Source organism: Triturus cristatus, chromosome 4_1, assembly GCF_964204655.1.
Source record: "Triturus cristatus chromosome 4_1, aTriCri1.1, whole genome shotgun sequence".
NCBI lineage: Eukaryota > Metazoa > Chordata > Amphibia > Caudata > Salamandridae > Triturus > Triturus cristatus.
The window spans coordinates 669,180,786-669,207,937 of record NC_140585.1 but is presented as its reverse complement, the minus strand read 5'-3'; the positions used below and the strand labels follow the sequence as shown (position 1 = coordinate 669,207,937).

The window sequence follows — 27,152 nt, the reverse complement described above, 5'->3', positions numbered from 1 at the left end:
TATAACAACAGGGAAAGGTACACTGGGCAACATTTAGCCACTAATGCTGATGGCACCAGTGATTTTTGCTCACTCATGTCACTGTAAAATCCCAACTTACCAATGGGAAGTGTTGTCCGGTCATTGCATATAAAGTGCATTGTATGCCATGTCACATGTAATAGAGCTACCATCACATAAGAGGTGGTAGTGAGAGAACATCACTCCTCATACAATGAAAATAAGTGGTCTGTTTGGTGCAATTGTCACCCAGAACATCAAAGAACATGAGGTGATCTATCACTTTACTCAGCCATGTTTCTGCTCAATTGGTAGCGGACTAGACTCTACTGTGTTCCTGGTCATAAAGAGAATAGGCAAAGCACATCATCATGCACCCACTACCAGACCTACAAAAACAAGAATTCTTCTTGTGTGTTGCACATTGGTCACCCCCAATGCTGATAGGGAAATGCCTGCCTATAACCCCAAAACTTGTCAATGTAACATGTACAACTCTGGCCAGGACTCACTCCCTTGTAGCTACGGTTAGGCCCTCAACTGCCCATCAAGCACCAGGTAGACCCCCACCAGTATGTGGGCCATTAGGGGGGTCAGGGTGCAGCATGTGCCATGTCCATGTTGAGAGGACTTCCCTAGCTGGACCTCTGTGATCTTCCAGGTCCAACGCCTCCGTTCCTCCTGTCTTTTCATACAATGGATGTTGCGCCAGCAATAAAACCCCAGGGTCTGCACCTTCCCGGCGATGGCTTTCAAAAGGACCTGCTTCTGATGGGCATTGGTCTGTATGGATACAAGAGATGAATAAACAGATTTTCTCTGCAGGTTTATGGATATCTCTTTTGTTGACATACAAATTCTATACATCTAGCACAAGCATAAATCAATAGTTAAAACACAACATGTATAGTTCTCACATGTCAAGCATTGCAAAGACATGAATACACACTTTTGTAGTCATCTGCTGACTATCCTCATTCCTGTCCATGTCCTACACTGGCTAAGCCAGCCAACTAACATCATGTAGCCCAGGATCATCCTACACATACTACGAAACACGACACACCATTGTGAACTTGTGAATGGTAAACTACTTGTGCATTATTGTACAGACACCTTTATAGCCAGGCCCATTGACTTTATGTATACAGTCCATATCACCTGGTACCATAGTATAGACTACATCCTAAGACTTAGGTCACTTTGAAAGGGCTGTTGTCTGTGTGGACATGTGTACTACTTAATGGAATATGATGCTATGTGTAATTGAGTTTGTGTGGTATGTACTGCCATCACAGGACACACCTTTTGCCATATGTGGCAGTATTACAGGGGTAACTGCAACAAATGATGGGGCAACCCTAAGAGGAAGAGAGGTGTGGATGCTCAAGGCACAAGGCAGAGGAAAATTCCTAAAACCATTAAAAATGTGTCTATGCCTGTTGCATCCCCCCACAAGGATTGTACGGCCTTAGGTGAGGCCTCTAATAGTCCCCAGGGTCGGCCGCAAGCCAACGATATGCCTTTTCTGGTCGAGCAGGTAAATCGATCTTTAATGTTACCTCTTTTAGAAAGAATAAAACTAGTTAGCAAAAAAGTTGACAATTTAGAACAAATTATCCTTGACAACTTTTGTTCGCTAAAAAATGTAGTTAAACATTCTGTAAAAACCTGCGATAACCCTAGTTCTATACCCTCAGTCACTCCCCCATCTGTTGTCTCTGCCCCTATTGGTAACCTCCCTGTGGCAACAATTGTCAGTTCTGGCTCCGGACCCTTGAGACCTAAGGCTAAAAATTGTAAATCTACTAAGGAGGTGGGTCGGGCATTAGCTGTCCCCGGGGTTGATCATGCTAAGGTTGATAAGCGACCGGGAGTTGCTGAAAATCCCGAGTCCCACGAAAGTTCCTTTGAATCCTCTCTGGCCCATATCCATCTCCCACCCCAGTCCCTTCCCTATGTGGCGGTATTAACTGGTGTCCCCGAGTTAAAAAATTCAAAACCCGAATCCTTTGAAGAACTTAAGAACAAAGTGATCCACTGGCTAAATAAGAATACATCTATCCCTAATAATATGGATGGAAAAATTTTGTTTGCTAGAAGGGTTAGCTGGGTAGGATCAAGACCCAAAGATGTTTCGGGTGATTCCATTATCATCAACTTTAAAGACAGCCGTATAGCTAGTTTTATATGTGATCGTGCTCCTTTTGGGACTCACTCGGGGATCCAGGTGCATGACCTGAACCACTTTTACATGCAACCTATTAGCCACGAGGATAGGAGGGGTTATGCCTGGATGGGGAGAGGATTTAATTATGGGTCCCTTAATCTGATCTCTAATAGTAATAATGGTGCGCGAAACCTGGAAGATACAGATTGACCGGAGCCAAGTCAACCAAGCTTAACTGCTTCCGGGGATAAGCCACCGGATCCCCTAGATGTCCCTTACCAGGGTCAGCTTAGTACACCCTCCCCTTATAGGGACATAATCTTAAACCCGCCTATACAGTCTGTGAGCCCACAAGTAGTTACATCCTGCTTTGTTGCCCAGAACAGGTCATTGGGATCTAGGTTCAGATCATTGATTTCCTGGAATATAGCTGGCCTCAAGGCGAAGATGGACTCTCCCGCATGGGTAGAGTTCATAAGTAACTTTGACGTCTGTTTATTCCAGGAGACTTGGTCTGTTGAGCCTTTGTTTTTGCCAGGTTATTTGAATTACCATGTCCCAGCATTTAAGGGCTTAAAAGGCCGTCCTAAGGGTGGCCTAACCATCTGGGCTTGTCAGGCTTTATTTCCTAAGGCCAGTGCGATGCCAACTGGGTCTTCGGATATTCAACTAATCAGGTTGCCTTTGGATTCTAAGGTGGATTTGGTTATCTACAACCTCTATCTTAGAGGCACCAGGGGGAGGAGGTCGCAAGTCTTGGTCACTCTGGATTCCCTTATGTATGCCTATTGTAGCAAGAAGGGTATGATTATTGCGGGAGACCTTAACGTTATGTTCTAACCCCTCTTAGCCTCGGACTCTGAATGGGGTCTTGACCCTGAGGAGGACCGTTCGTGGGATATCCCAGGTTTGGCTCTCCCTCCAATCAAACGATGGTCGGAGGTTGTAGTTCAGATAAATTCCCTTTGCTATGAGAAAGGCCTTAGGGCATTGAATGGTAGAACCCCGGGGGATAAAATGGGTGCTAACACCTTTGATAATGGCCGCTCTAAAAGTAGGATTGATTATGTCCTCTGCTGTAAGAGCTTATGGCATTCCATCATAGATATGGTGGTGGAACCAAGAGTAGAGAGCGACCATAATCCTATTTGTGTTACCCATCAGTGGTGGGGGGGTACTTCTGCCGGAGCAGAAGCAGTAGAACTTAAACAACCAGAAGTTGTCCCCTCCAATAACATGCGTAGGCTTAGGTGGCGGGAGGTGGTGACTAATGATATGACCAACGCAAAAATTGACGCCGAGTTGGTTAGCGCTATTTTGCAACTAGAGGGTGTAGCGGCCTCTGAAGAAGATGTGACCCAGGTCACTGGCCTTCATGAGTCATTTTTTGAGGGAATAAAGAGGTATTTTTTAAAACCAGTTACCAAAGGCAAAAAGCCCCCTCCTGTTGGTATGACTGGGAATGCAGAAAAGCAAGTCTAGCTGTTGCTCTCTCAAGCGGTAACAGGATTTGTATCCAGTTGGCAAGGCAGCTATACAAAAAATGCCTTGCTCAAGCTAAAAAGAACTGGGATGAGCTTTTCTGGCAAGACCTGAAGGGAGCAAGTTATGGAAATGATTCTAGAATGTTCTGGAACATTATCAAATGGAATAGGGGCGGTCTGCCTGATAGTCCCTCAAATCATGTCACCCAGGAAGAGTGGTATAAGTATTTTAAGCCTCAATACGCCTGTAGCCTTTTACATAATCCTCCGTTAATAATATCTCATGTTTTTTATAGTAAAGGCCCTTTTAGTCCCAAAGACGTACTAATAGTCCTGGGTTCGGTAGCTACTGGTCGTGCACCAGGATCAGACGGGGTTCCATCCGATGTCTTTCTCCAGAATAGAACTTGCTGGAGTAAGTACATTGCACTAGTGGCCAATGCAGTGGCTGAAGGCGCCCCTGTACCAAAATCCTGGGGGGGCGCTATTATTATCCCAGTTTACAAAAAAGGAGATAAGGCACTTCCATGTAACTACAGACATATTAGTCTGATAGACACAATTCAGAAAATCATAGGGAGTATGGTCCTGAATTTAATACTGGACTGGGAAGAGGATAACGGGATTTTATCCACATTCCAAGCTGGCTTCCGTAAATCAATTAGCACTGTGGACCAGGTTTTTCGCTTCATCCAATTACATTGGAAGGTTGTGACTCTGGGGAAAGGCAGTCTCTTTGTCGCTTTTGTAGACTTAAGAGCTGCCTTTGACTTAGTACCACGTTCAAGGCTGTGGCTTGTCCTAGAAAAGTTGGGGCTTCCCCCTGAAGTTTTGACCCTGGTTATGAGATTACATGAGTCCAACTTTGCTAAAATCCAGTGGGGAGGTTTTGATGAAGTTACTCCTGAGTTCCCAGTCGAGCGCGGTGTGCGCCAAGGTTGCACCATGGCCCCGACGCTCTTCTCTTTGTATATCAATGTGATTGTAGAACATATGCTCAGTGTCTCTACGGATGCTCCTAAGTTGGCAGGGATAGTTACACCAATATTGATGTTTGCGGACGACACTCTCATTGTGTCAAAAACGCAGAGTGGTCTGCAAAGAGCCCTGTCTGTCTTTGACGACTTTTGCCTCGCACATGGTCTAGAGGTAAATGTGTCTAAGACCAAACTTATGGTTTTTAATCCCCCTCCTAGCTATAGAGCGAGGAAGTTCCTTATGAATGGCCAGCCATTAGAGGAGGTCAACAACTTTATATATCTAGGTATGCATATAGCTAATGACAATAAGTGGAGTAAGCATGTTATGATGTCCTCCCTGATATTTCAGCAGGTTACCGGGGTTTTAGTTAATGAGTTTAAATTATCTCTTACCAAGCCGATTAAACCTGTGCGTCAAGTTTATGAGGCTAAGGCCCTAAGCTCTGTCTTGTATGGGGCCGAGTTATGGGGTTTCGAGGCATTAAGCACGTTAACGTCAGTTGAAAATTAATTTTTACGTAGCATTATAGGCCTTCCCCAGAGTACTCCCTTGGTTCCCCTAAGATACGACCTAGGCAGGAGGGCTATCCTGGATCTAGCCAAACTCCGTCCAGTTTTATACTGGCGGAGGCTGTGGTCTACTCCGGAGCTCTCCTCCTATGCCAGTGGGCTTCTGGATGTTATCAAGTCTGACACATCTCATAAGATTGGTTGGTTGAGGAAGTTACGTGCAGCCCTGGTTGATCTGGGTTTGGAGGGGTTGTGGAGTGATCCAATGTCTGCGACATTTCCCTCCAAGAGTTCCTTGAAAATGATATATTGGGGGTGATTTCCTGGAGTCCTGCCACGTACCTACCTGTTGACCTGTTGACCCGCTGCCAGTTGGTCCGTTCACCTTGCCGCTCCTGGGCTCCTCACGCTGTTGGTCTCCCCTGACGCCGCCTGACTCCATCGCGGCCGTGACAGGGGGAGACTACAGCTCCCAGGCTGCTTAGCGGCTACTTCCTGCAGTCTTCGCGCCCGGAGGCGCTCATAAGGGCGAGGCTCCCTCGGTGGAGCGGGGGTGATTTCCTGGAGTCCTGCCACGTACCTACCTGTTGACCTGTTGACCCGCTGCCAGTTGGTCCGTTCACCTTGCCGCTCCTGGGCTCCTCACGCTGTTGGTCTCCCCTGACGCCGCCTGACTCCATCGCGGCCGTGACAGGGGGAGACTACAGCTCCCAGGCTGCTTAGCGGCTACTTCCTGCAGTCTTCGCGCCCGGAGGCGCTCATAAGGGCGAGGCTCCCTCGGTGGAGCGGGGGTGATTTCCTGGAGTCCTGCCACGTACCTACCTGTTGACCTGTTGACCCGCTGCCAGTTGGTCCGTTCACCTTGCCGCTCCCGGGCTCCTCACGCTGTTGGTCTCCCCTGACGCCGCCTGACTCCATCGCGGCCGTGACAGGGGGAGACTACAGCTCCCAGGCTGCTTAGCGGCTACTTCCTGCAGTCTTCGCGCCCGGAGGCGCTCATAAGGGCGAGGCTCCCTCGGTGGAGCGGGGGTGATTTCCTGGAGTCCTGCCACGTACCTACCTGTTGACCTGTTGACCCGCTGCCAGTTGGTCCGTTCACCTTGCCGCTCCTGGGCTCCTCACGCTGTTGGTCTCCCCTGACGCCGCCTGACTCCATCGCGGCCGTGACAGGGGGAGACTACAGCTCCCAGGCTGCTTAGCGGCTACTTCCTGCAGTCTTCGCGCCCGGAGGCGCTCATAAGGGCGAGGCTCCCTCGGTGGAGCGGGGGTGATTTCCTGGAGTCCTGCCACGTACCTACCTGTTGACCTGTTGACCCGCTGCCAGTTGGTCCGCTCACCTTGCCGCTCCTGGGCTCCTCACGCTGTTGGTCTCCCCTGACGCCGCCTGACTCCATCGCGGCCGTGACAGGGGGAGACTACAGCTCCCAGGCTGCTTAGCGGCTACTTCCTGCAGTCTTCGCGCCCGGAGGCGCTCATAAGGGCGAGGCTCCCCCCGCGTCGCGGGACGCGCGCGGGCGGCGCCGGGCTAAGCCCGGGCAAAGGGCGGGCCGTCTGTGGCCGTCAGGGGCCAAAGGAGGCCGGGCCGGGCCACATCCCTTACGTCCAAAAACACAATTTATTCAGGAAGATGTCCTCTCCAGGACTTTGTAAACCGACTGCCAGGGAAGGGGGTTGTAACGTAAGTACATTGGACAAGTACTTCAAACCCGCTAAAGATGATGTGGGCAAGGAAAAATCACTGGAGAAACGCAGGGTTGAGCGTCGGCGCTCCATTGATTCCCTAAAGAATACGCCCCTGCCAGAGATCATCCCATATCCTATTACTCAAGAGGACGATATGCCCCCATCTAGCTTAAAATCTCTGACCCCTGAGGATTTTCCGCTTTTACTGCGGGACATTCCCACTTCCTCTGAGCCGGCCCCTGGAAAATTTCCAGATATAACCCCTTCTGGGACTTGCCCTACTTTTGTTAATTTGGTTACCCAAATTCCACCCTCGCATGCAGCCAAGAAATGTAAGCCTAAACAAAGAGTTGAGGTAGAGCTGCACAAGCCCCCACCGAGTAAACGGAGTAAAAAGTCAACGGGGGGCAGGGGGAAAACTAAACCGACGCATTTAGATTTCGGCAAAAAACATACACTCGTACCCCAACCTGGGAGGGATAATGAGAATGTTCCCACTGCTCTTCCCTCAAAGGACTCTAGTTTAACTAAAGCCCCCACTCTAAGCATCCCAGTGGCCGATACACCTAACCCTTTTACAGCCATAGGGAGCTTAGAATCGCTATTGCGTTCTCTTTTACAGCCCATTAGCGATAGTCTGTTAAAAGTAGAGAGCAGGCTCACCTTACTGGAAACAGCTTTTACTAATTTGAACATCACAGTTAGCAAGCAATCAAATAACATGGGACCCTATCCCCCCGCAGGGAATTCTACTAAAAAGGGAGGTACGAGGGGTAATAACAAAGTTTCCCCCCAGAGTGTGTCTACTGCCCCCTCTCTACAACCATTAATGGCTGTTTTAGATCATGCACCGCGCTGCAACACACCCAATAGGCCCAGAGAGACATTAAATTCTGCCTCTCAAGGTTCCCATCTGGGGACTATTGACGGCAACTTAGAAGTTGGCGGTACCTTCCCATCACCACCGGGTCGGCCGGCCCCAAGTCCACGGAGACCAGACTTGCCACCAGAGGCTAATAGTCTAACGGTGGTCTTAGCAGGTGCTCCCCGCTTAAGTCCAGGGGAGAACGAGGATTATAAATCACTAAAACATAAGGTCATTAAATGGCTGAATTGGAACCGACCCCTACCGTCCCATTTCAATAGTGAGATTATCATGGTAAGAAGGGTCTCCTGGCTAGGCAAAACTAGGAAATCTATAATAGGGGACTGCATCCTGACAAGCTTTAAGGATCCGGGCACTGTGCGGCATATTTGTAAAGGAATAAACAGGTCATTGGATTCTACTATCCAGACCATGCCAGTATCCTTCTTCTTCCCCCCAACCCATATGCATCATATCCCGACATCAGATGAGTGGGTGAGGGTGGAACACAGAAATAGGCATAGGGATCACGCACAACGGCCAAACTTTCAGGTGCAAGACAGGCCCTACTTCCATTTTAATCATTTTAATCGTTTTAATTGCCTGAATGGCCTGGATGGGGTCGATTGACTTTCTAGTGACAAACCAATGGCTGTGGATTGCAGTGACTGCAGCTCTCTTAAGATACCTACCTCGACTGCTGTTGTACTGGATGGGCCACTAAATAATCTGGCCGTCTTGGACAATTTATCGGCCCATAATGTTACAAACGCTCTTGGAAGTTTGAATAACACATCATCGGTGGAGATTGTCTGTAGCAGGCCTTTTGACCTACCGCCCCCTAGTGCTAGCACTACATCAGTATCTCCGATATCAGTGGGGCCTGGAACTACATTCTTCAACACTATTCGACTCCAACCTATGGCAACACAGCCTACTACTGACAAATCCCGAGTTGTACGTGAGGATGTAACATTAACGTCACAACCTAATTACAAGCAGACCACCAGTGTTAAACACCTAGGTAGGCACAATGGTTACAATCTGTCCATCCTTAGCTGGAATGTTGCAGGTATTGAATCAAGACTGTCTGACCCCAAGTGGGTCCAGCTATTGGATGGCAAAGATGTCATTATGTTTCAAGAGACTTGGGCTACAGGGAATGTGTACCTAGAGGGTTATCACTGTTTTAGTGTACCCGCCTCTAAGTCTGCCCACGGTCGAGCAATAGGAGGACTCTTTATAGGGATCAGAATATTAGCTGGCGGTACTTTTAAGGACCTATCATTGGGGAACCCAAATATTCAGGTCCTTGAGTATAAACGAAAGACCTTGATTTATTTAATCAATTTTTATAATAATGATTTTAATTCAGTCCCAAATAGGAACTATGCAGCACTTTCTAATTTATTGGTACACCTTGATACAAATATGAATATAGGCCCAGGTGAGAAGTCAGGGATCCTCATTGGGGGTGATTTCAACGCAAAAATCTCAAGTAAATACCACGCAGAGGACAAAAGCTGCTCAAATCTAGCAGATCGCAGAGGTATCGAGCTTGTTAAAATTTTAAACGACCACATTCTTAGTAATGTTATGGAAACAAGCCAATCCCCAGAACTGACTCACGCCCCCACGTTTAGAGGGAGAGACTCGAATTCAACGATTGATTTTATTTTCACATCCCCCCACTTAACAGACTGTGTTACTGACTCAAGTGTGGTAGAGACCCTATATGGAGATCATAATCCTCTCACAGTCACCTTGTACTTAGGTCCCAGTCCAATATACGCCAAATTCAATGGCGCAAGAGATATTACGCCATCTGGTGACGGTCTCCGTCTTAAATGGAGGAGAATCAACTGTGAAGCCCTACTTGACTATGTGAAGAATGATCACTTAGCATTGGTAAACTCCTGCTTATCAATGGATGAAGATTGTCACAGAATAGTCGCTGATTTTGGGAAATTATGCGTGGCAATTAAAAATTATTTGTTAGTCCCTATACCCCCTGAGACGAAGGACCCTAGATGGTTCGATTCGACTTGCTCTATGGCAAATAGGGAATTACGTAGGGCACTAACCACGAAACCAAGGAACACAGCGGAGGTACAATTAGCTAGGAAATTTTATAAACAAAAAATAGCTGAAAGGAAGGCGGCACTCTTGATGGAACAGTGGGAGTCCCTGGTTGATAGCGCCAATTTAAAGAGCAGTGGGCAATTCTGGCCCGCTGTTAGGAAAATGCGCGATATGGGTAAAAATGTATCCCCTATTGGCTGTAATATAACTGGCCCTACCTGGGAAGCCCACTTCTCCAACATTTATGCTGCTCCCGCTGAAGAAATAATTACCTTGGATCTGAAACAGTTGGGAGATTTACGATTTGATCTCCCTGAGGTGACGACAGCCATTAGAGAGAGTCTAGGTAATAAGGCCCCTGGCCCAGATGGCCTACCGATAGATTTTATAAAACACAGCACAGACCTATGGGCACCAATTTTACATAACGTTTTTAACAGTATGACACGAGCATCCATCCCTGAGACATGGTCCCTTAGTATTATTGTTCCAATCTATAAAAAGGGTGATAGGTCAGACCCAGCAAACTACCGACCAATTTCGCTTTTAGACAATACCCTAAAAATACTTGGGCGAGTTGTTTACAATAGGGTGGTAGAGTGGGCTGAAGATTCTGACATATTGGATCCATGTCAGATGGGATTTAGGAGTGGGGTGGGCACGGTTGAACAATGTTTGAATTTAAAATTAATAATTGATAAGTATACCGTCGCCCGATCCTCTCCTATATATCTCGCTTTCATGGATCTTTCATCTGCATTTGACCTGGTAAATAGATCTAAACTGTGGTCAATGCTTCTCAGTTATGGATTGGATGAGCCCTTAGTACACTTCCTGGCATATCTCCATACCGATCTTAGGGCACAAGTTAGGATTGGGTCAGGAGGAGAAGTCTCTGGTGCTATAAAAATTGGTAGGGGGGTTAGACAGGGGTGCGTCTTAGCACCCCTATTGTTCATCGTTTATATTAATGGCATAGCAAAGGCTCTAAAACAAGTAACTAGAGATGTCCCAACTATTCAGGGGCACCCCTTGCCAGTTCTATTATACGCAGATGATGCGGTCCTTATGGGCCGCACCCCTAATGCCCTCCGTGTCCTTGTGGAAAATTTTGTACATCATATGGAGGGCTTGGATCTACGTGTGAATTTTAAAAAATCCTTTGTTATGTCATGCGGACCTGGTAAACGGAAACTTAACACTATCCATATCGGGTCTGATCAACTTGACTCCGTAAATTCTTTTATATATTTAGGGGTGGCCTTCGCTGCGAACAACTCGTGGAGCGGGCATTCCGCCCACGCCACGAGCAAGTTCTCGAAGGCCATTAACTCAATATTGAGTCTTCCACGCCCTAAGAAATTAGGTGCAACCAGTGCCATTTTAAAAATTTTTAAATTACAGTGCGTTCCTGTTGCCACCTATGGGGCCGAAGTTTGGGCTACTGCAAAAAATCTCGGTATTCAACGAGAAGAGACACGCTTTTGCAGAAAAGTTTTGGGCGCCCCAATTTCGTCCTCTGAATTTATCTGCCATAAAGAGCTAAACCTCCCGTACGTTTGTGATTTCATCAGAAGTAGACCAGCTCTATTCTGGTTGAGAATTTGGAGGAACAATGCAGCCTCGCTAACACAAAACATAATCAAAGATTGTCTTAAATGTGATCATGGGCTTTTAACCCCATGGTTAGCGGGAGTTTCAAAATCATTAAGCGCTGTGAATAAAGGTGATCTCTTTGTAGATCCCTCCAGTATTGGATGTCAAGACAAGGTAGAGGTCAGACAAGCACTATTCGCACTTTATGAGGCAGAACGGCTGGAAAGGGAAACATTGAAAACTACGGTTATTAGATATATTGAGAATGACCTGCCCAGGCAACCTCTCCCACTTTATCTTACTCTACCTATGACTGGTTGGGAGAGGTCTTTGCTATTCCGATTAAGGGCCGGTTCTATAAAATTCATGTTGGGTTTCCCTTTGGGTTACAATTTAACTATCGACCGTAACCCGTGCCCTTGTGACAGCACCAGTAAGCAGAATGAGTTGCACTTTTTATTTTTCTGTAAATTTTACTTAAAATATATCAACTGGTTTTTAACCCCCTATTTTAGAAAACACAAACCCCTTTCTCTCATGGAGTCTTATCAAATGTTACTCTCCCTGGACTCTGAGGAACTGATTTTTCGTACTAGCACCTTTTTAAGACTAATAATCCGTGTACGTAATATGATGGAAAATCCCTGAAAGATTGTTGTTTTAGTTCCTTATAAAATTTTTAGAGACATTGTGTTGTATATTGTCATGATGAATTGTTTTTATGTTTGTACTTTTATGAATTCAAGTAATTCGAATAAAGGTCTTTTGAATTTGAATTTGAATTTGATATATTGGGAACACATCGATTATCAGACCTGGAGCAAAGTAAATTGTTCTTGGATGACTAACTGCTACCTGGAGGTGAAAGTCACTCCAGCTCTGGAAACCTACTGGGACCTGATTACCAAACCTAGTGACAGGAAATTATATTTCCAGTTAAGAGTTGGTTCTTTGCCACTTAGGTCCCTCACAAGCAGGTGGTCAAGTACAGGTAGCAATATATGCCCTGCCTGTGGCTTGCAAACTGAATCAATTGGCCACTTTTTATTTGTCTGTCCCGCCTATGTTGATCCAAGACGTACTTGGTTGTCACCACTGTGCAAAGTTTTGGGCACTAGGAGTAGTGTTGTGGCCCTAAGGATTTTGCGCACTAATACCTTACCGATTATTTCTATCGCCCTTGCCAAATATTTAGGTTGGGCATGGTATTTAAGGAACAAAATTGATACGCATACTTTGTTAGTCTCTAACTGAGCACTAGTATGGCAGGGCTATGGATTCTTCTTCCTTGTTTTTTTGAACTTTTGTATTTTATATGTTACCTCACCATCTAGTCATTGTCTTACTGTTTAATGCTTTTTTATATTCATATTTTAATATTTATGATCTGATGGATTTTATGGTCTTTGCATCTATTAGGGTGCTTTTTATTGTTATTGTATGTTTTGTGTTGTATGTGTCTTTTATGAACTTGAATTTTCGAATAAAGACTATGATGATGCATCCTGGGACCGGTTTCAGGGTATGTCACCCTTCTTCAGCCAGGCTAGCTTGAATCCTGTGGCACAGTGAGCAAGCGACCCACGTCTGGGCATAACCATCCCATTTAGGGCGAAAAGTGTAACTGCAACAAATGATTGACGGAATGTTGAATTTTTCAATCATTCTCCCCCAGTCAAGAGATCTGGGTTAAATCCATTGTCCTTTTGCCCACTACGCCACTCCAGTTTGGACCCAGCCATATGCAGATCAGTCTTGACCCTGTGCCTCATGGGAACAGTCCAGACCATTACAGGGTTGAAATCAACATACCACTGTATTTCTTGTTTGATTGATTGAATGTCACAAAGTGGTGATTCACATATCAAAACCTCTTCTGAAGTAACCAACTATCTGCACTGCTAATGTGTCACATGTGCAATAGGCTTGACAGTTCAAGCATGACTTATGGAAAAGTGAAAATAGACCTGTGGGAGTAATGGGCCTGTCATAAGTAAATGACACACATTGACAATGTGTGTCCATAGAAAGAAGTATCAATTCAGGGGGTTACCTCAGGCACCATTCCAAATGTAGTCCATGTAAAAGCAATCAGAGCTACTATTGGTTCTGAAAACTCATTTTGGGATCATCCAAGAATCTGCAGGTCTACAGGGAGGTTACTATGTGCATCAGTTGTATATATTTTTTTTTTAATGGAGTTTTCTATAGCGCAAACTTGACCTGAAGGTATCGGTATCGGAGCGCTTTACATAGCACCAGTTTTGTTACATAAGGACACATTAATTTTTGTTAGGAACGGGGAGATAAAGTGATTTGTCCAGAATCACAGGATGTTCAGCGTCATTGCCGATATTCAAACCAAGTTCCCCAGATTCGAGGCCGACCGCCCTAGCAGTTAGGCCAACTCCTCTCCCCTTGCATTGCCACAGTAACTGTACCAGTATGGCCTATTGCCCAGACTGGGCTCAACTGATTGCCAGGCCTTACTCTCTGCAGGCTGAGCATACTGATCCCACATGAACATCACATTTCCACCACTTCAATACATAAAAGTACATCTTGTGGCCATCCAATTTCTGATTGTGTGACACTCTGAAGGGGTCTCTGAGGTATAGCTAGCTCCCAAACAACAGTATGGTGAGCCCTGACTTGGGTTGAGTGATATGTAGGACTGCACACATAGCTTACATCAAATCTCAAGTAAATACCACGCAGAGGACAAAAGCTGCTCAAATCTAGCAGATCGCAGAGGTATCGAGCTTGTTAAAATTTTAAACGACCACATTCTTAGTAATGTTATGGAAACAAGCCAATCCCCAGAACTGACTCACGCCCCCACGTTTAGAGGGAGAGACTCGAATTCAACGATTGATTTTATTTTCACATCCCCCCACTTAACAGACTGTGTTACTGACTCAAGTGTGGTAGAGACCCTATATGGAGATCATAATCCTCTCACAGTCACCTTGTACTTAGGTCCCAGTCCAATATACGCCAAATTCAATGGCGCAAGAGATATTACGCCATCTGGTGACGGTCTCCGTCTTAAATGGAGGAGAATCAACTGTGAAGCCCTACTTGACTATGTGAAGAATGATCACTTAGCATTGGTAAACTCCTGCTTATCAATGGATGAAGATTGTCACAGAATAGTCGCTGATTTTGGGAAATTATGCGTGGCAATTAAAAATTATTTGTTAGTCCCTATACCCCCTGAGACGAAGGACCCTAGATGGTTCGATTCGACTTGCTCTATGGCAAATAGGGAATTACGTAGGGCACTAACCACGAAACCAAGGAACACAGCGGAGGTACAATTAGCTAGGAAATTTTATAAACAAAAAATAGCTGAAAGGAAGGCGGCACTCTTGATGGAACAGTGGGAGTCCCTGGTTGATAGCGCCAATTTAAAGAGCAGTGGGCAATTCTGGCCCGCTGTTAGGAAAATGCGCGATATGGGTAAAAATGTATCCCCTATTGGCTGTAATATAACTGGCCCTACCTGGGAAGCCCACTTCTCCAACATTTATGCTGCTCCCGCTGAAGAAATAATTACCTTGGATCTGAAACAGTTGGGAGATTTACGATTTGATCTCCCTGAGGTGACGACAGCCATTAGAGAGAGTCTAGGTAATAAGGCCCCTGGCCCAGATGGCCTACCGATAGATTTTATAAAACACAGCACAGACCTATGGGCACCAATTTTACATAACGTTTTTAACAGTATGACACGAGCATCCATCCCTGAGACATGGTCCCTTAGTATTATTGTTCCAATCTATAAAAAGGGTGATAGGTCAGACCCAGCAAACTACCGACCAATTTCGCTTTTAGACAATACCCTAAAAATACTTGGGCGAGTTGTTTACAATAGGGTGGTAGAGTGGGCTGAAGATTCTGACATATTGGATCCATGTCAGATGGGATTTAGGAGTGGGGTGGGCACGGTTGAACAATGTTTGAATTTAAAATTAATAATTGATAAGTATACCGTCGCCCGATCCTCTCCTATATATCTCGCTTTCATGGATCTTTCATCTGCATTTGACCTGGTAAATAGATCTAAACTGTGGTCAATGCTTCTCAGTTATGGATTGGATGAGCCCTTAGTACACTTCCTGGCATATCTCCATACCGATCTTAGGGCACAAGTTAGGATTGGGTCAGGAGGAGAAGTCTCTGGTGCTATAAAAATTGGTAGGGGGGTTAGACAGGGGTGCGTCTTAGCACCCCTATTGTTCATCGTTTATATTAATGGCATAGCAAAGGCTCTAAAACAAGTAACTAGAGATGTCCCAACTATTCAGGGGCACCCCTTGCCAGTTCTATTATACGCAGATGATGCGGTCCTTATGGGCCGCACCCCTAATGCCCTCCGTGTCCTTGTGGAAAATTTTGTACATCATATGGAGGGCTTGGATCTACGTGTGAATTTTAAAAAATCCTTTGTTATGTCATGCGGACCTGGTAAACGGAAACTTAACACTATCCATATCGGGTCTGATCAACTTGACTCCGTAAATTCTTTTATATATTTAGGGGTGGCCTTCGCTGCGAACAACTCGTGGAGCGGGCATTCCGCCCACGCCACGAGCAAGTTCTCGAAGGCCATTAACTCAATATTGAGTCTTCCACGCCCTAAGAAATTAGGTGCAACCAGTGCCATTTTAAAATTTTTTAAATTACAGTGCGTTCCTGTTGCCACCTATGGGGCCGAAGTTTGGGCTACTGCAAAAAATCTCGGTATTCAACGAGAAGAGACACGCTTTTGCAGAAAAGTTTTGGGCGCCCCAATTTCGTCCTCTGAATTTATCTGCCATAAAGAGCTAAACCTCCCGTACGTTTGTGATTTCATCAGAAGTAGACCAGCTCTATTCTGGTTGAGAATTTGGAGGAACAATGCAGCCTCGCTAACACAAAACATAATCAAAGATTGTCTTAAATGTGATCATGGGCTTTTAACCCCATGGTTAGCGGGAGTTTCAAAATCATTAAGCGCTGTGAATAAAGGTGATCTCTTTGTAGATCCCTCCAGTATTGGATGTCAAGACAAGGTAGAGGTCAGACAAGCACTATTCGCACTTTATGAGGCAGAACGGCTGGAAAGGGAAACATTGAAAACTACGGTTATTAGATATATTGAGAATGACCTGCCCAGGCAACCTCTCCCACTTTATCTTACTCTACCTATGACTGGTTGGGAGAGGTCTTTGCTATTCCGATTAAGGGCCGGTTCTATAAAATTCATGTTGGGTTTCCCTTTGGGTTACAATTTAACTATCGACCGTAACCCGTGCCCTTGTGACAGCACCAGTAAGCAGAATGAGTTGCACTTTTTATTTTTCTGTAAATTTTACTTAAAATATATCAACTGGTTTTTAACCCCCTATTTTAGAAAACACAAACCCCTTTCTCTCATGGAGTCTTATCAAATGTTACTCTCCCTGGACTCTGAGGAACTGATTTTTCGTACTAGCACCTTTTTAAGACTAATAATCCGTGTACGTAATATGATGGAAAATCCCTGAAAGATTGTTGTTTTAGTTCCTTATAAAATTTTTAGAGACATTGTGTTGTATATTGTCATGATGAATTGTTTTTATGTTTGTACTTTTATGAATTCAAGTAATTCGAATAAAGGTCTTTTGAATTTGAATTTGAATTTGATATATTGGGAACACATCGATTATCAGACCTGGAGCAAAGTAAATTGTTCTTGGATGACTAACTGCTACCTGGAGGTGAAAGTCACTCCAGCTCTGGAAACCTACTGGGACCTGATTACCAAACCTAGTGACAGGAAATTATATTTCCAGTTAAGAGTTGGTTCTTTGCCACTTAGGTCCCTCACAAGCAGGTGGTCAAGTACAGGTAGCAATATATGCCCTGCCTGTGGCTTGCAAACTGAATCAATTGGCCACTTTTTATTTGTCTGTCCCGCCTATGTTGATCCAAGACGTACTTGGTTGTCACCACTGTGCAAAGTTTTGGGCACTAGGAGTAGTGTTGTGGCCCTAAGGATTTTGCGCACTAATACCTTACCGATTATTTCTATCGCCCTTGCCAAATATTTAGGTTGGGCATGGTATTTAAGGAACAAAATTGATACGCATACTTTGTTAGTCTCTAACTGAGCACTAGTATGGCAGGGCTATGGATTCTTCTTCCTTGTTTTTTTGAACTTTTGTATTTTATATGTTACCTCACCATCTAGTCATTGTCTTACTGTTTAATGCTTTTTTATATTCATATTTTAATATTTATGATCTGATGGATTTTATGGTCTTTGCATCTATTAGGGTGCTTTTTATTGTTATTGTATGTTTTGTGTTGTATGTGTCTTTTATGAACTTGAATTTTCGAATAAAGACTATGATGATGCATCCTGGGACCGGTTTCAGGGTATGTCACCCTTCTTCAGCCAGGCTAGCTTGAATCCTGTGGCACAGTGAGCAAGCGACCCACGTCTGGGCATAACCATCCCATTTAGGGCGAAAAGTGTAACTGCAACAAATGATTGACGGAATGTTGAATTTTTCAATCATTCTCCCCCAGTCAAGAGATCTGGGTTAAATCCATTGTCCTTTTGCCCACTACGCCACTCCAGTTTGGACCCAGCCATATGCAGATCAGTCTTGACCCTGTGCCTCATGGGAACAGTCCAGACCATTACAGGGTTGAAATCAACATACCACTGTATTTCTTGTTTGATTGATTGAATGTCACAAAGTGGTGATTCACATATCAAAACCTCTTCTGAAGTAACCAACTATCTGCACTGCTAATGTGTCACATGTGCAATAGGCTTGACAGTTCAAGCATGACTTATGGAAAAGTGAAAATAGACCTGTGGGAGTAATGGGCCTGTCATAAGTAAATGACACACATTGACAATGTGTGTCCATAGAAAGAAGTATCAATTCAGGGGGTTACCTCAGGCACCATTCCAAATGTAGTCCATGTAAAAGCAATCAGAGCTACTATTGGTTCTGAAAACTCATTTTGGGATCATCCAAGAATCTGCAGGTCTACAGGGAGGTTACTATGTGCATCAGTTGTATATATTTTTTTTTTAATGGAGTTTTCTATAGCGCAAACTTGACCTGAAGGTATCGGTATCGGAGCGCTTTACATAGCACCAGTTTTGTTACATAAGGACACATTAATTTTTGTTAGGAACGGGGAGATAAAGTGATTTGTCCAGAATCACAGGATGTTCAGCGTCATTGCCGATATTCAAACCAAGTTCCCCAGATTCGAGGCCGACCGCCCTAGCAGTTAGGCCAACTCCTCTCCCCTTGCATTGCCACAGTAACTGTACCAGTATGGCCTATTGCCCAGACTGGGCTCAACTGATTGCCAGGCCTTACTCTCTGCAGGCTGAGCATACTGATCCCACATGAACATCACATTTCCACCACTTCAATACATAAAAGTACATCTTGTGGCCATCCAATTTCTGATTGTGTGACACTCTGAAGGGGTCTCTGAGGTATAGCTAGCTCCCAAACAACAGTATGGTGAGCCCTGACTTGGGTTGAGTGATATGTAGGACTGCACACATAGCTTACATCATCCTAAACTGCTTCTTACAGCATACATACACCGTTCATGCTGTAAAGTCTACACATTTGTTTACACATTTACCACAATCCAACTAGTAAATATATCATAGGTACCATTAAATGTATACATGCATAGATATGTAAATGCTCCACAAGTAGAATCTAGGGCTTCCCTCAACATATCACAATGTACAGTGCTCAACAAACCATTACGTGATTGTTCTATGTAGGGACCACAAAATGTTACAACAGTAATTCAACTTTACTCTGGAACTCAGTGGCACATTCTAGGCTGTGGGAATGGAAATGATGGAGTTTAACTGAGAGATATATTTATGTATGTAAGATAGTTTCCTGTTCCTCTGGTGAGGCATAGAGCTGGCCAGAAAGGGAAAGGACCTGGACCTGTTCAGCCAGTAGCTCTAGCTCTGGAGAGAAAGCAGGGGATCTCTCACCTGCTTGGCCAGGCATGATTACTCCCAGAGGTGTGATGAGGTCTTGATACCAGCAGTATCAGGAGGCAAGTGAGTTATTTCTCAAACTGCATGTATGTACATGGTCATCAGCATAGAAAGACACAGCCATTGGCCCTCTACCATCAAAATCACTGCCATTAACCTATGGCTGTGTACATTGTGGATTAAAACAGCTACAGTGCGGTCCACTTCTGCCAGCAACGGCAGGCTCAGAATGTCCAATATTTGAGATTAGGCATCTGCCATTTTAGAGGTTGGAAGTATAGTATTGGTGACTGTTAAGTGCATCACCACCACTCCAAATAAGATGTTACATGTCCACATATGTACCACTCCATTGCCATGTAATGTCAATGACACAAACATCTGTGTAGTGTGTTACTCTGTATAAATGCTATATTTGCGCGGTGCAGTGTGCACTGCAGTTGACGGTATTTCGACTGGAAATATAAAAAATTACAATATTGAGGTGCTCATAGTACATTTTTAGATGTATATCGAGCACATTTATGTTACAGACACATGTTTAGACCACAATGGGGATTAATGGTGGATGTTGGATAGTATACAATTATTAAGTAAATGATGTGTAATGCTTTTTGAACCAGTTATGTTTTGATACATCACGTTTGGCTTACTCTTCATTTAGGCTACTGTGGGCAATGTAACCAATGTTTTACCTCCACACATAGGTACTCTGGGAGATGGAGGAGACGATGACAGCCGCCAGTGTACAGCCCATTTCCAGACCTTCAGACCATGGAAGAAAGGGATGTCATCAAAAAGTTTTGTTTGAATAGGCAAACAATACAGGATTTACGCCATCAGTTGGAGCTTGATCTACTTCCTCCAAACACTAATCCCACATGTATCCCACTAATTGTGAAACTCATGGCAGTTGCATTTTCTGGCCATAGGTTCCTTTGGCTATATCTGGTGGAATGTCAAAACCAATATTCAGTGGTGTACGACAAGGCGTGCTTTCAGCAATGATGAGACACATTGAGCGACATCCTGTTCCCCAGATGTGAGGATTTAACCAATGTGAAAGTTGACTTCTCTATGGATTTGGTTACCTCCCACATGTGGTTGGAGTCATTTATGATATCCATACTGCCTTAGTACCACCGCAAGCCAGTAAACAAGTTTTTGTAGTAGGAAGCGCTTCCATTCTATCAATGCGCTAGTTGCCTGCTTACCAGTTTGTATATCTAAAACATCTGTGCACAGTTCCCAGGATCAGTCCATGAGTCATTCGTACTGCGGAACAGCACCATACCCCAGCTGATGTCACAACTACTACTGGAAAAGGCCTGGCTTGTGGGTAAGTATGATCTGACCTAACTCTGTGTGGATAATGGCAGGTAGTAGAATCCGAAAGTGTGTAATGAATTGTTGCACTTAAGTCTGTCTTCCATCTAGGAGACTCAACATATCCCAACTGTCCATGGTTGTTAGCCATGGTAGAGGAATCGAACAATGCCAGGTGAAGTCCTCATCAATGTGGTCCTTGGAAGAACATGGCAGCCAGTGGAGCAGGCTTTTGGACTCTTGAAGACCAGATTCATATGTCTAGACAAGACTGGGGGTGCCTTCCTCTACTCACCCGGGAAGGTGTGTCAAATCATCGTGGCCTGCTGCATGCTCCAAAACATCACCCTGTGACTGAACATCCCTTATATCACTGAGGATGGAGACTATGAAGTGCCGCCGGGTGAGTATCCTGAAATGCCAAATGATGATGGTAGTGGTGAAGAGGAAGGAGCTGGTTTGCGTCAAAACCTCATCAACAACTTCTTCTCATGAGTGTAAGTATTTTGTGAAATGTCGTGACTTTGATTGTTACAGCAACTTCTTGTTGTGAGGATGTGAGGAGTATGTTAAGGGAAAATATTAGGAAGGTCAAGCTCTGGAAAATCCATCTGAAAGGTGTTTGTTGAGGAAGATTTTGACACATGGTCATTTTGTTTGTGTTGCTTTGTTTAGCTTTCACTTTTTGTCACGGACTATGTTCGCCAGAAGTTGACTAAGTGAAGTGTCTTATATGTATGGTTTGATAGCTAATGTCTTTGTTTTGGTCTGTTTTAAGTACATTCACCATGGGATCTTCATTTGGACATTTCAAAATTGTGACATTCAAGTGTATCCGATGCTGTTTTGAAGTTCAAAGGGGACATGGGTTGTTCCTTGGAATGACTGTCACAGACTTTGGGTGTCTGTACCAAGACAGCTTGCAAAGAGATAGGATGGAAGTTATGAGGAATCCATTGAACTTCTACCTTGTCATGTGGTGGTCCTAATGCAATAAGTGTGCCATTAAGTGTTCCAACAAAATGTTGTTGTGGGGCCTAATAATTTTAGTCTCCCTTCACATTGGCAAAATCCTCATTGTGTGTAAAGTGTATTTAGCTGTTGATGTGCCTCCTCATTGTAGGGCAAAGTGCTTGTGGCGCACCACTAACATTTGGTTGTGACATTCCACCAGATGCAGCAACAATGGATTTGAATGATCCTGTGGTCAGAAAATGTAGTACTGCCATATGTCTGTCTACTGGTGAAATTGATGTGGCATTCCTTTTGTGAGCTAGGCAATATGGCTGCAGCTGATGACATTGATCAATTTTATTTTGCCTATTCAATAGGATATTGTCTGATGCATCCCCTCCCTCCATGTTGTTACGGTCTGCAACTGAAAATGTCATCATCAAAACACAAAAGATAATGGACGGAATGTTGCACATTGGCAAAACATTCACCTCCAGTCACAGATCTGGGTTTAATCCATCGTTATTTTGCTCACCACGCCACCCCAGTTCAGACATGGCCATATGCAAATCAGTCTTGACCCTGTACCTCATGGGAACAGTCCAGCCCAAACTGCCAAGCCATGTTTTTTCCTGGACCGGAATCAAGCATCCTAGGACTGGTTTCGGGGCTTCACCCCTCTTCAGCCAGGATAGCTTGACTCCAGTGGCGTAGTGAGCACGGGACCCACGTCTGGGCATACCCTTCCCACATAGGGCGAACAGCAAAACACACAAGATAATGGACGGAATGTTGCACATTGGCAAAACATTCCCCCCCAGTCACAGATCTGGGTTTAATCCATCGTTATTTTGCTCACCACGCCACCCCAGTTCAGACATGTCCATATGCAAATCAGTCTTGACCCTGTGCCTCATGGGAACAGTCCAGCCCGAACTGCCAAGCCATGACTTCCCTGGACCGGAATCAAGCATCCTAGGACCGGTTTCGGGGTTTCACCCTATGTGGGAAGGATATGCCCAGACGTGGGTCCCGTGCTCACTACACCACTGGAGTCAAGCTATCCTGTTCCCGAGCTTTCGCGACACATGCGCATTACAGTATGAGATGCTTGCGCGGTGGTGGGTCCCGCGTGATGTCATATACGTGCTGCGGCGTGCTGGGTGCGCAACTCCCGCAAAAAAATGTTATGTTCCAAAATTATTTGTATGTGTCTTTAATATACATATTAGGGCAAGAGGTTATCTAAGATAGTCATAAAAATAACATATTTGTACTTATTTTCAAATATATTTTCGCGAAGTAGGGTGCGTGTGCTGGAGCAGAGTTTTCTATTGAAAATTTATCGTGTTTTAAGCTCCAGTTATGTCTATATGTTATGATTAAAATTACTACTTTAAAAACATTAATTAATAGTTTGTTTAGTTAAAGTCTGAACTAATCAATATTACTAATGAGAGGAAACAACTACACGTGGGATGCATATATGTTGCTTAATAATAATGTGCGGTTTTATTAAAAGAGTGTCGTAAAGTGTTATTTGTTTCATGTTTATGCTTTTAAAATAACGTGTACTAATGCTTTATTGCGTTGCAGAAGGCTAGTTAATTACATACACATATGGGTATTAGTGGGGATTAACACTGTTTAATCATTATGCTGTGGTAACGTTGTTTTGTGTTTCTTTTAATTAAGATGGTCCGTTTTGGCCTAAAACAAGATGGCTGCCTTTTACAGCCTGCACTCGAGTGATTGAATTTTGACGAGAGGCCTTGCTGAACATGGTCGAGAGTCACCTGATCACAGTCTTTGCCTGGGTAGAAAGTTTTCTGTGAGGACAGCAGCTCTGGGAATGGTTCCAACTGTCCTTGGAAAAGGATAAAGCCACAATGAACAATGACCAGTCTGCGGTGGCTCTGCTAAGATATCAAGGAAGAGCATTTACGAAAGTTACATTTGCAAACTCGAGTTTCCTTCTTCCGTATTTTTATTTTTGTGATTTTTCCTGAGCGGAGGTTTTCTAAATGTAACCGAATGGCATCCTTTCCTGCTCACTCTGTTCAGCGGTTCAACGGATATTCAACATTTGTTTGTAACCTTTTATTTTGATATTTTCTCTATAAATATGTTAGACTAGAGAGGGTCCGTGTTCCCATTGCGTCCATCGCGTTTATTGCGTTCACTTGCGTTTGGACTTCTTCCTGAACCTATGCTGAGGACGGCAGCTCGAGAGACTTTACTGAGAGACCTGTCCTGACCCTTTTAGCTAGAATAGGTAACTATGAGAATAATGATTTTGCTAATGATTGATTTTCATCTTGAACTAATTTAGATAAATAAGCATTTGTTTGAATTACAGTGTTGGGTGTTTATTTCTTGTCATTTATTGGTTTCCAAATGTATTTCCTATGTTTAAAATCATGACTCAGGACAATGTCATTAAGGTCGCATTGACCTCATTGTAGATGCAGATTGGTTTAAGTTTTCTTTCCTATATTCAGTGTGGATAGAGTAATAGTGTGAATTTAGTGTGATGGGCCCTAGCGTATGATGTGTGTTTGTGCGTGTGACTGTAGGTTTACTCTGTTCGTGGAAGCAGGGAGAATTTATATGCGCCGATCTGCAGCAGTATGATGGTTTGATTATTGTCTTGATCTGAATAGATTGCTTGTATATAGTTTTTTTTTTGAGTCATTGATTATTGATTGATGTTGGTATATGTACTAATACTATATGTTGGAGTCGTCGTGTTGAGTTTTATGTAGTGCTTCTGGAACTTGGGAGCTGGTGACGGTTCCGTAGTAGGGCAGAGGGAAGTGTGTGCTGCTCTCGGGAAAAACAGGATTGTTGGAATTACCTGTACGTATGCAGGAAAACCGTGTGACAATTGAAGTTGTGCGTCACATTGTCTCGGTTCGGAATTAGTGACATCGTCGTGTGTTACTATTAGAGATATATTTTCAGTATAAAAGGAGTGTGTATGGTAGCGAAGGTTATCTGTGAAACTCTGGTTTTAAGTCCCAGGGATCCGTAAGGTTTGCCGTTAAAGCTTATCGCGGGAGGAGTAATAGGTATTCTCTGAGCTTGTTTGAAGGACTGGGCAGAGGTAAGCACTGCTTGGTTAATGTGTGTTATAATTCTGTAGTGGGACAGACCGTTCGCTGTTCTCGGGAAAGGCAGGATTCTGTGTGCATGTGCTACATTTTCTGGTGTAAAAGTGCGTGAATGTATGAGCATTTAATTGATTGTAAGACTCTTTGGAGCAGTCCTAGAGGAAACAGTTAATGGATGCATGTTAGAAGGGCAGAGTAGAGGGATGTGCTACTGTGTCAACGAGAGTAATAATTCTGTAGTGGAGCAGAGGTAAGCGCTGTTCTAGAGAAAAGCGGGATTCTGTGGTTAGCGAAGCAGACAATGGAGATGTTTATATGTTGTAACTAATAGATTTTGTGGAATCTGAAACGAAGTCTACTGAGAAGACTTTGTAAAGGAGGGGTAGACGAGTGACAGGAGACAGAGCAGAAGCGACTGCAGCGACTGCTGACGTCATACAGACCGCGCTCTGATTGGGTAGTGGATCAGAACAGTGCTCGCGCTAGGATTGGTGCGTTAGTGTGAGCCGCGCAGGGATTGGAAGGAGTACAGAGTGACGTAGACGCTCCAGGATTGGTGCGTTGGTGTGAGTCGCGCTGTTATTGGACAAAAGATCATACAGTTGCGGAAGGGACTAGAGAATATTGGTAAACATTAAAATGTATTACCAACCGGAGGAAAAGAAGAAGAAATCCTTGTTCGGTAAAATAAAGAGGTGGTTCGACAAGGATAAGAACATAATAACCAGAGAGGGTGAATTGCTACCTCCAACGAGAACTCCTGCATCCTTCATGGTTGCGAAATATGGGTATCATACCTGTATTTGGTTAGATAACTGGGCTAAGTATACTAAGGAAGATGGTGTCTTAGCGTTCCCGGAACATGGTTCATTTAATTTGGCCGTGTTGAGAAACTTACGGGAAAAGATGATGTGTCTAGAGCCTAGACCAAGGCCGACACAGTTTGAGGTGTTGGTGGAATGGGAAGATGAGGTGCATGAGCGAGAAAAGCAGAGGAGTGGAGGCAATTATAGGTACTTTTTTGGGAGGAAATATGATCGTGAAACTCATCATGATCGAATGAGGAGATGGCGAGATGCTAGTATGTCAGAGGGATTATATCCTATGAGGACAGTTGAAGAAGCGGAAGGGAGGAAAGGTGCAGCGAAGGTGCCAGACGCAGAAGTGAGAAGGTATGGAGCTAATGATTATGAGGATGAGGTCTTGGATGACATGATTTACAAGAGACCACCTCCATATAGACCAGAACCAGAAGAGAGCACGCCAGTTGCTACTCCAATAAGAGATACTTTGCGGATTGTGAAAACTGAGGTTGTGACACCTGATCTGAAAAGTGGTAGCTCTTTCATGGAAAGGGAGAGAGAGAGCGAGAGAGAGAGAATCGAGTCAGTGACGAGAAAACAAGAGAATTAGCCAGAACGACATCTGAACTGACTGAGAAAATAAGAGAGCTGACGAAAAATCTTGAAGCAGTTACGGTGCCTGTAACTATAGGTCCAGTTGTGCCTATTTTTGATAAGCAAAGAATGGGTGAAAATGGTTTGACAGTTCCTTATGTTGGAAATGGTTTGGTTGGTACTTGTTCTTTGGAGGAATCAGGAATGAGGACGGGAAGAAATAATTTGAGTCAGTTGAGACATGACACCTGTAGTGGAGGATTAGATGTGCAGCCTAATTCAGGATTGACTACTGGTTGTTTGGGAGGAACAATTCTGGAACCACAGAGGGTGACAGAACAAGTGGGTGCAGTGAAAAAGTCTACTGAAATAACAGCTGAGGATTTGAATGATTGGTTGAAAGTTCTTCAAAAGAAGGATAAAGATTCACAGGCAATTGATGTAGCCAGGTTGCGCATAGAATTGGAGCAGCTTATTGCAGGGACAATTCCTACAGATATACTGAAAAACCATCATGATGGAGAGTTGTTATTTATGTGCAAGAGTATCACCTGGAGGGCTAAAAGTACACATGACAGGTTAAGAGCAATAGCGAGTGAACAAGGAGTTGACATGGATAAGGTGAAAGCTTTGCAGAAGTCTTACAGGATGGATTTCTCCGACAAGGATATTGAAAATTTAAATGGTGCTGGCAGAACAGGACAGATTAAGGAAATGATTGCCTTATTGCGAAAATGGGGTGATGTAGAAAAGTGGAAGGATAGATGGTACAAGAAAAGGGAAGATTCAGTGGATAGGACTTATTCAGCTTTTCCTGAGAGAGAAAAAGAGAAAACGGTGGATGCTTATCCTATGAGAGAGATTCCTGGAGGAGGATATGTACATGTCCCATGGACTAGAAAGGATATTTTATCATTTACGAATGATTTTCCTCGACTGAGAGAAAAGCCCGTCGAGTGGTAT

General features: G+C 44.2%; 1 protein-coding gene across 1 annotated transcript in view; it reads right to left on the bottom strand.

Annotated features, from left to right (window-relative positions):
- Window positions 1–647: 647 nt before the first annotated feature.
- Window positions 648–27,152, bottom strand: part of LOC146855365 (oxytocin receptor B-like) — a 150,312-nt gene continuing 123,807 nt past the window's right edge. The window contains exon 3 of the transcript XR_014980820.1: window positions 648–783. The gene's annotated coding sequence lies outside the window, so the exon portion shown is untranslated. The remainder of the gene's footprint in view (window positions 784–27,152) is intronic.